The 10,613-nt window shown below is 47.3% G+C and overlaps 1 pseudogene across 1 annotated transcript in view; it reads left to right on the top strand.

The window, feature by feature from the left end:
• LOC148140908 (class I histocompatibility antigen, F10 alpha chain-like) overlaps window positions 1–10,613 on the top strand; it is a 205,817-nt pseudogene that overhangs the window by 51,278 nt on the left and 143,926 nt on the right. The gene's annotated exons all lie outside the window — the stretch shown is intronic.

The following is a 10,613-nucleotide window of genomic DNA, read 5'->3' as shown; positions in this document are numbered from 1 at the left end:
GTCCTGTACAGGGCAAAGGTGGAACTTGCCAAAAAATTGTGTGTGTGCGTGTGTGTATGGGTATGTGTGCGTGCGTCGGGCACTGTGTGTGTGAGAGAGAGAGAGCATGTGTGTGGCTCTGTGTGTGTATGTGTGTGAGTGAGTGTAGCTGTGTGTGTGAGTGTGTGGCTGTGTGTTTGCATGTGTGAGTGTGTGTGTATATGTGTATGGCTGTGCGTGTGTACATGAGTGTGTGTGAGTGTGTGAGTGTGAGAGTGTGTACGTGTGTGTGTGCGCGTGTGTGTGTGTTAGTGTGAGTGTAGTTTTGTGTGTGTGTGCGCGTGAGTGGGTGGCTGTGTGTGCATGGGTGTGAGAGTGAGAATGTGTGGCTGTGGTTGTGAGTGTGTGGCTGTGTGTGTGTGAGAGAGTGTGTGTGTTTGTTTGTGTGTGTGAGAGTGTGTGGCTGTGTGTGTGTGTGAGTGTGTGTGCGCGTGAGTGTGAGAGTATGTGGCTGTGTGTGAGAGAATGTGTGTGTTTGTGTGTGTGAAAGTGTGTGGCTGTGTGTGCGTGAGTGTGAGATGTGTAGCTGTGTGTGCGTGTGAGAGAGTGTGTGTGAGTGTGAGAGTGTGTGTGTTTGTGAGTGTGAGAGTGTGTGTGTTTGTGTGTGTGTATGTGCCTGTGCGTGAGTGTGAGAGTGTGTGCGTGTATGTCTAACAGCTCTACCATTAGATACAATCATGGCTGATCGACCTCCTTAATTGCTTTTACCCACACTATCCCCATCACCCTTTATGCATTGATAATCAGAAATCTATCAATCAGCAATTAAAGCCTTCCTGACACTTGTAAAATTTGCTCAGATTCACATCGATACTGTGTGTGTGTGTGTGTCAGTGTGGTGTTTTGTGTGTGTGGTGTGGCAGGGGAAGCACTAGATACTGGAGCATTCAGTCTCTCATGCCCAGACTGTGCAACAGTTTCTTCTCCCAGGCTATCAGGCTCCTGAACACTGTATAATCAGACTCTTTTCCATCTCAAGTTCTTTGCACGACTTTGAATTGCTACTAGAAAAATGTCTATTATTTATTATTCCTCTATTACACTGGAACTTGCATGTTTTGCATTTCTTACGCACTTTATACCATGTTCAATTGTGTAGTTTGTGCTGTCCATGTAGCACCCTCAGTCCTGGAGGAACACTGTCTCATTTCTTTACTGTATCAGTTGTATATGGTAGAAATGACAAATAAAGCTACTCTACTGTAGAGTGATTTGCCTGCACTTCACCCAACCTAGTCTGCTGTGATAGCTGCTCACACTGGAGAGACACCACACAGACTGGGTGACCACTTTGCAGAATATCGATGATCCTTCCACAAAAATGCTCCTGAGCTTCCAACTGCCTGCCACTGCTCCACACCCCTGTGTTCCTACATCAGCATTTCTGCTGCAGACCTGCTGCAGTGTTCCAGTCAGTTTCAGTGCAAGCTTGAAGAACAACTTGTCATTTTTCATTGACTAACCCTGCAGCCTCTCAGGCTCAACATCAAGTTCACTAACTGGAGAGCTTGATTTCATCCTTCCATGTTTTGTTAACCCACCCCACATCCAATCTTGATCTGACATGGGTTACTTTTAGCACAGTCATCCATTCCCACGTATCCCTCGGCCTGGTATCTCATTACACGGCTTGCATTTAGCACCGTTCACCTAGTTTCTCTTACTCCTCATTCTTCTTGTCACTTATTCAGCTGTCATCTGCCCCCAGTATCCATTACCTTCTTGTGTGTATCTCTCTCTCTCTCTCTTTGCTCTCATGTCCCCCCCTCCCCCACTTAGCTGCTTTCCTTTCCCCTCCACTACCCCCCTCCCCAGCTTCATCTTCAGCCCAAACAATACTCTTTCCCAGCTACTAATCATTCGGATGAAGAGACACTGGACTCAAAATGTGAACTCTGCTTTCTTCTGCAAGATGCTGCTGGACCTGCTGACTTTCTCCAACAATTTCTGTTTGTGTCGCTGCATTATTCTTTGCTGTTGGCAATAACCAATCACTCCTTTATTGAGTGAGACATACAAGGCTGGCCTACTGGAGCCTTGCTGGCAAGGTATGTGGATGTGCTGTCAATCACTAAACCTTTAGGAAGCCTGAAATTGGAACAAAACGCCAGCTCATTTGATCAAATGTTGCAGGACATGTGAAAGCTACATATTGTCCAGCTCCCTCATCCTGTGCAGGTCAGGCACCATCAATTATACCATGCAGATCCTGTCCCCAGCTGTTTGGCGTTTTTCCCTTCTCTTACTCCTGACCCTCCTTGTTCTCCCATTCCTACTCTTCCTCCTCCTCCTCCCTTCTATATCATGCCTCATGCCCTTCCCTATCCATCCTCTACCCTTCCCTATCCATCCTCCAACCTTCCCTATCCCTCCCCCACCCTTCCCTATCCCTCCCCCACCCTTCCCTTTTCCTTCTCCACCCTTCCCTATCATTTCTCCAACCTTCCCTATCCATCCTCCACCCTTCCCTTTTCCTCCTCCACCCTTCCCTATCATTTCTCCACCCTTCCCTATCCCTCCTCCACCCTTCCCTTTTCCTCCTCCACCCTTCCTTCTTCACACTTCACTTCCAGTCCTCCTCTTTTATCCAGCCTGTGGTGACCAAGTAACCAGGAAACCAATGTGAGATTCCACTTGGCACTCTGCACATGCTGGGACCACACCACTGCATCCAGCCCTGGGTGACGGGAGTACCAGCGTCTAAAAGTGCAGCTCAAAGTTTCTGTTTCACGATCTGACTCTGCACCGTCTGGCTTTGAGCTTCCTGGTGACGAACAATTGATTCTCTCTTCAACTGGTTTTATTTTTCTGACACTACCATTCACTCGTTTCTTCTGCTGTTTGATTCAGGAAATTAAATTTTGCCGAGCACGATAGGATGTAATCTCAACGTAGTTAGATTATTGTGTTTTTCCAATTTATAGACTGTTGTTATAAAGTGGTGTTTCCCCCTCCGAGTGTTTGGTTTCCAGTGTCCTTGGAACAGGGACAGTGTATTCCGAGAATGTTGCTGATCTTTTTCTCCACCTCCCCGTGTTTTTCCTGTGTCACTCCCAGTAAGTACAGAATTTCGCTTTCGATTCTGTGTGTGTGTGTGTGTGTGTGTTTCTGGGGTGAATGTGAATCTCTTGGTGAGAGTTTGAAATGGGGGATGTTTGATCAGCCGCCTGTTATACAGCCAACCTGACGCTCCAGGTCTCCCAATAGTAGGGTGCCTAAAGAGATCAGAGAACACAAAGCAAATGAGAAATGGTTCAAATCAGAAAAGTACAATCCTTGGTGCAATATCAAGATTAACCGAGGTTCCTGTTCCACACCAGAGGTACGGGGGACAGTGGGGTAAAGTAATGTTATTGACAAGTAATCCAGGGTCTCAGGTTACTTTCTGGATCAGTGATAGATTCCTATGCTCAGAAGACTAGGAAATTATATCTCAAACTATTGGAGGAGGAACCAAAATGTCTAAGTTGGGACGATGAGGAAAAAGAACTAGTTGAGAAACTCAAAAGAGATCTGATCCATGCCCCCATGTTAGCCTTACCTTCCCTAGATAAACCTTTCCACCTCTTTGCTACTGTGGATAAGGGAGCGGCTTTGGGAGTATTAACCCAGAGGTGGGGAGGGATAAAACAGCCAGTAGCATATCTTTCGAAGCTATTGGATCCAGTATCCTGGGGGAGGCCTGAGTGTGTGCAGGCTGTGGCTGCCACTGCACTGTTGGTGGAGGAAAGCAGAAAGCTTACATTTAGTAAGCACCCCACACCAAGTGAGAACGATCCTAAACCAAAAAGCTGGGCGATAGTTGACAGACTCGCGGATTTTGAAATATGAGGCAATATTAATAGAAAAAGATGATCTAGTGTTGGTCACGGACAATTGTTTAAATCCAGCTGCCTTTCTTTGGAAAGGGGAAGGAGACTCTCCTCAGAATCCAGGGCATGACTGCCTTGACATTATAGAATACCAAACTAAGGTCCACATGGACCTGAGAGATGTTCCATTTCATGCAGGGGCTAGACTTTTTATAGACGGGTCATCCCGGGTGACTGAAGAGAGACGACATAATGGGCATGCAGTCGTAGATGGGACGAAAGGTAGTGTGATGGAGGCAGGAAGGTTGCCAAATGGGTGGTCAGCTCAGACCTGCGAACTCTATGCATTGGAAAGAACCTTTAGGGCATTAGACAATAAAGAGGCAACTGTGTACACTGACTCCAAATATGTCTTTGGTGTTGTGCACACTTTCGGAAAGATATGGCAGGAAAGAGGACTGATCAACAGCCGGGGGAAGGAATTAGTACATGAAGAATTGATTAAACGGGTCTTGGAGTCCCTATTACTCCCCCGAGAAATAGCAGTAGTGCACGTAAATGGTCATCAGAAAGGAAATGAACCAGAGGTTAGGGAAATAGACTAGCCGATGAAGTAGCTAGGGAAGCAGCCCTGAACCCACAAGAAGTGGTGATTCATTCCCTAATACCTACTGTCCCAGGTCCTCGGGAAGCTCCTATATTTACTGAAAGAGAAGAAAAAGAATTGAAAGATTTAGGGGCGGCAAAAACAACAGATGGGCATTGGATGTTACCTGATGGAAGGGAAATGTTAAACAAAATGATGATGCGAGAGATTATGGCTGTCCAACACCAAGGCAGTCACTGGGGAGTACAAGCAATGTGTGATTTAGTTCTTAGGGAATATGGATGTAAAGGAATATATACCATTGCTAAACAAATATGTGAGGGATGTATAAAATGCAGAAAGGTAAATAAAAAAGTCTTGAGAAAACAGACCCCGGGAGGAAGAGACCCAGGATTGAGACCCTTCCAGATATACAAGTTAGATTATACTGAGTTATCCAGGGTAGGGAGACTAAAATATATGTTGGTCATAGTAGATCATCTATCTGGTTTGGTTGAGGCATACCCCCTAGCTACTGCCAACTGCGAGTGGGGTGTCTAAAACAATGTTGGAGCACATAATTCCCCGATATGGGCGAGTACACCGTATAGATTCTGACCAAGGAGCTCATTTTACCTCTAAAGTGTTACAGGGGGCAATGAGAGGGTTGGGAATCTCCTGGGAATTCCATACTCCATGGCACCCGCCATCATCAGGCAGGGTTGAGAGAATGAACCAAACACTCAAACGACAGCTCTCGAAATTGATAATAGAAACCAGACTCCCTTGGACCAAATGTTTACCTATAGCTCTTTTGCGAGTACGAACAGCCCCAAGGAAAGATTTGGGACTATCCCCCTATGAAATCTTATTTGGATTACCTTGTTTGGGAACGAATGGAGAATTGCCAATTCCCGAAACTAAAGATTTGTTCTTAAAGAAGTATATACTGGGCTTGTCCTCCTCTTTGTCTTTCCTCAGGAAACAGGGTTTATTGGCACAGACTCCACCCCTTGAATTCACTGTTCATCCCATCCAGCCGGGAGATTGGGTCTTAGTAAAATCATGGACAGAGACTAAATTGCAGCCGGACTGGGAAGGGCCGTACCAGGCTCTTTTGACTCCCGAAATGGCAATAAGGACGGCGGAGAAAGGCTGGACTCATTACACTCGGATCAAAGGGCCAGTGGAATCTCCAATTGAGGAAGAGGTCTGGACAGCCGAATCAACGCAAGACCCGCTGAAACTCAGACTAAAGAGACTTTGAGTAACTGATTATACAATGGCGACCAGAGCGCGGGGATTATTTCTGTAGGATTGCATATTAAGTCATTTTGTGCTTCAGCATGATGTTTAAAGTACTGGGAATGCTTAGAGTTATGATGTTAGCCCTCTTAGTATTGGGATTTTGTCAAATATCCTTTTCATATGTATTATTAATGGTTCCTGAGTCTGATAATCCACAAGTAATAGATGCTGATGTATGCAGTTTAGTAAATTGTGGGGATGTAGATAATCTGAGACAGTACTGCCGCTCAGAGATACATCTTAAGTCCTATGGGGATGGCCTTGGGGATGGTACTTGGTATAATGGTCTCGTCACAGTACACCGGACCCCCTTCCAACCAGCTCGCGATTGTCCCGATAAAAAGTGTAACCCCTGATAGTAGTAGTTGGGGTATTGGTGGCCATTGGCTGTTGTATCGTACCCTGTATACGAGGGCTCACCCAAAGACTGATTGAGACAGCCTTGATGAAACAAATGCCCCTAAAAGGAAATCAGACAGAAGAACTTTATCAACTAAATATTGTGGAGATGAGTGAGACCAAGATGGATGAAATTTCCGGAATGATGCTTGCGAATTTCGGGGGCGATGCTTAAAAGAAAAATGCAGAAGATAACAAATGGTAAAGAAAGAAAAAGGGGAAATTTGTGGGATATAAAGGTAAATTAATGTTACTTCTGCAATTCTGCAATTATAATTGATTATAAAAATAAATGAACTCACATCAGTGTGTAATTGTTTCAGCCAGGAGCTGAGTCAACAAGAATGGGAACGATGTGGAGGAAATGCATAATTTTTTTTTTGTATTAGCTAAAAATGTGTGCAAGAAAGAAACGGGACTGCCAAACAATGGTAAAAAATACAGGCACTAGATAAGATGCTGTGAAGACAGGCAGTTAAACTAAATATGCCTGTATAAACAGTAGGTATAAACATCTGTTTCCCACTTTTACAGAAACACAGGAACAAACCCCAATTAAAAGGGCTTAGTGATAAGATGCTGTGAAGGGCAGCACAGATGGAGGGAGTAAATAATGGTAAGGCAAGGATGTGCCCACAGCAGGATGTGGTCAAATGGCCTTGTGAGAACAGGAATAAGCATTTTTGTCACAGACAAGGCCTGATAAGACAAGAGATAAACAGGAGTAATGGGTACTGGTCTTAGGGAAGTGGAGGATGTAAACTGGGGGGGGGAGGGGAAACAATGAAATAAGAAAAAAATATGTAGGAACCAAATTATATAAATATCGAGTATTTGTTGAATTCAGTGTGTTTTGTCCCTGCCTTGTGAACATCACACCCACTTGCAAGTGTGAAATAAAGGGCACTACTGATTCAGATCTTGTCTCGGACTGAAATTATTGCAGTGAGTGAGCTTTGTTTCTCACATTGTGAAACTAGAAGCATTTTTTAAAACCAATTTACCTCGACTTTCTACAATGTTTAGCTGCAGCTTTGCAAATCTCTCTTCAATCAGATTAGTGACTTCAGGTTGAAATCACATACAAGATTAAGGGTGCCAGGGAAACATATTTCTCAACATTATGTTGGATGAGACACGAAACTGAGACCACCACCACCTCGTCTGGCTGCACATTCCGAGCACTCACCACCCTCTGTGTAAAATAAACTGGCCTGTGATTAAAATGTAATCGTCCTTTTCTTCCGTGTCTGATTTACCTGCTGCTTTCCCTGGGGTAAAGGATTCCAAATTTAGAGGGCATAGGTTTAGGGTGAGAAGAGAAAGATTTCAAAGGGATCTAGGGGGCAACTCTTTCACACAGAGGGTGCTGCGTGGACGCAATGAGCTGCCAGAGGAAGTGATGGAGGTTGGTACAAGTACAACATGCCAAAGGCATCTGAATAGGAAGGGTTCAGGGGGATAAGGGCCAAGTGCTGGCAAATGGGACAAGATTAAATTAGGATATCTGGATTACTGCGGAGCAGCTGTGCGGCATAACAAAGTGGGCTGGAGACCTGGATCAGTGCGGGGCTGCTATGACCCAGCACACAGTGGACTGGAGGCCTAGTGTGGTGTGGAGAGGCTGAGAGGCACAACAGGGTGGGCTGGAGGCCTGGATCAGTGCGGGGCTGCTGTGACCCAGCACACAGTGGACTAGAGGCCTAGTGTGGTGTGGTGAGGCTGAGAGGCAGATCAGAGTGGGCTGGAGGCCTAGTGTGGTGTGGAGAGTCTGAGAGGCACAACAGGGTGGGCTGGAGGCCTAGTGTGGTGTGGAGAGTCTGAGAGGCACAACAGGGTGGGCTGGAGGCCTGGATCAGTGTGGAGCAGCTGAAGAGGAGCCGATGGAGAGCTGCAACAGTCTCGAATGGCTGAGAGCTGGATTGGAGCGGATTAGAGGCCTGTATCAGTACAGAATGGCTGAGAGCTGGATGGGGGGGCGGATTAGAGGCCTGTATCAGTACACAATGATTGAGAGCTGGATGGGGCAGGATTCGAGGCCTGTGTCAGTACAGAATGGCTGAGAGCTGGATGGGTCCTGGATCAGTACAGAATGGCAGAGAGTTGGATTGGATGGGGCAGAACTCAAAAATTGGAGACCAATCTCACTGTTGAATGCAGATTACAAAATTCTGTCAAAGGTAATCGCCAACCGGGTCAGGTCTGCTCTGGGGTCGGTGATTCACCCTGACCAAACCTGTGCTGTGCCGGGCAGGAAGATCGCTGAGAGTCTCGCACTCCTCAGGGATACGATCGCCTACGTGCAGGACAGAGGGTTGGGCACCTGCCTGATCAGCCTGGACCAGGAGAAAGCCTTTGACAGGATATCACACAGGTATGAGAGAGATGTTGTCTCCAAAATGGGCTTTGGGAGGGAATCTGCAATTGGATCAGACTGCTCTACACCAACATTGTCAGTGCAGTCTCAATCAATGGGTGGGAATCAGATAGCTTCCCAGTCAGATCTGGAGTCAGGCAGGGCTGCCCTCTCTCTCCTGCCTTGTTTGTGTGCTGCATACAGCCATTTGCCGAGTCCATCAGGAAGGATGCGAGCCTGAGAGGGGTGACTATTCTTGGCAGCGGGGGCCTACAGGTTAAGGCCTCCCTGTACATGGATGACGTCGCCGTTTTCTGCTCGGATCCGCTGTCCGTGCGCAGACTCATGTGCATAACTGACCAGTTCGAATGGGCCTCAGGGGCCAAGGTAAACCGAGGCAAGAGCGAGGCCTTGCTCTTCGGGAACTGGGCCGACCAATTCTCGATCCTCTTCACCCTCAGGACCGACCACCTGAAGGTGCTGGGTTTTTGGTTCGGAGGGGCTGGGGCGTGCGCCAAGTCTTGGGAGGAGCGTATCAGCAAAGTGAGGCAGAAACTGGGCAGATGTGTGTGGCTGCATTAAGCTGTGCGTGGATCCCCGGTACGCAAACACCAAGTGTCACTACGTACTGAGGTTCTACCTGTCCCCGGTTTTGCGAAGGATGGGCCTGGCCTCGCTGCCGCAGAACGCTCTGAGTAATTGGACCGTTCCGTATGACCTGTCCTTCGTGGAGAAGTTTATGAAGAAAAACACCTTTGACCACAAGTCCATCAGGAAGTGGTCAGCACGTAGTGTCCTTGAGACCCTTCGGGAAAAGGAGAGGGCGGATCCTATCGAGCGGTTCCCTGAGCAGACTGTCAAAGCCATTTGGCAGAATGCCTCATCGCCAGAACTTTCTAACAAGCACCAAGACATGGCTTGGCTGGTGGTGAGAAGGGCTCTGCCTGTGAGATCCTTTATGCACGCCCGGACTCTCAGCCGCACTGCACGCTGCCCTCGAAGCGGCTGCCGGGGGGACGAGACTGTCACACACCTCCTTCTGGAATGTGCCTATGCAGAGGAAGTCTGGAGAGGAATGCAGTGGTGTTTGTCGAGGTTCGTCCCGAGCAGCGCCGTGACGCGGGACTCCGTGCTCTATGGCTTGTTCCCCGGGACGCACACCGAGACGAACATCAACTGTGCCTGGAGGATCATCAACTCGGTGAGGGACGCTCTCTGGGCGGTTGATCTTCCAGCTGAAGGAGTTGACCCTGACTGAGTGTTGCAGACTGGCACATTCCAAGGTCCAGGACTACGTGTTGAAGGACGCGGTGTAGCTTGGGGCAGCTGCCGCCAAGGCGTGGTGGGGAAAGACCACCGTGTAACATCTGCCTGCCTAACGAAGAACAGGGGGCCCACGCAGTCATTGGGCTCTGCTGACGCCTCAGCTAAAAATGTAATTGTACAGACCTGTAAATAGGAATGATTACTCTGTTTTCGGTATGCAAACAAATGGAACGTTGACATATGTATGGCATGTCCAACTGAACAGACCATCAATGTATTTTATGAATAAAGTATATTTTTGAAATAATAAAAAAATTAAAGTACATTGCCCAGGATTTCAAGACCCACATGCGCTTCCAGAGCTCGGTCCTCATGGTCCTGCAAGAGGCTAACTCGTCTTTATCTGCTGGTCCTCTTCAAGGACACCAAACTGTGCGCCTTCCAAGCCAAGAGGCTCACCATAATACCCAAGTACATCCACATCTGTGTGGAGCAGCCCTGACATTAACCTCTCCACGTCCCCCCCACTCAGAATCGACTGGAAGGGCTTTTCACAGCCACCACTACATCAAGCAGATTACCACAGTGTGTTGTACAAGTGCCTTGCTTATTTGCACGCAGTTACAAATCACAAGCACCAGGTTGTATTATGACAGGCTTACTTACAAGCACGAGTCTTCAAATTAAACCAGTTGGACTATAACCTGATAATGTGAAAGTTGGAGAAACTGAGCACTATCTGTCCCAGTCCTAAACTGGCTTCCCCCACACCATTGTCTTATTTGGCGAATTGCACCTCTGGTCAGATTGAACCTGTAATGTGCATTGCCCTTAACTCATCCTAGGT

This window comes from Chiloscyllium plagiosum, unplaced genomic scaffold (assembly GCF_037043375.1).
Source record: "Chiloscyllium plagiosum isolate Xiang-an unplaced genomic scaffold, Cpla_swu_hap1 HiC_scaffold_35, whole genome shotgun sequence".
Classification (NCBI taxonomy): Eukaryota; Metazoa; Chordata; class Chondrichthyes; order Orectolobiformes; family Hemiscylliidae; genus Chiloscyllium; species Chiloscyllium plagiosum.
This window is presented reverse-complemented; position numbering and strand designations above follow the sequence as displayed.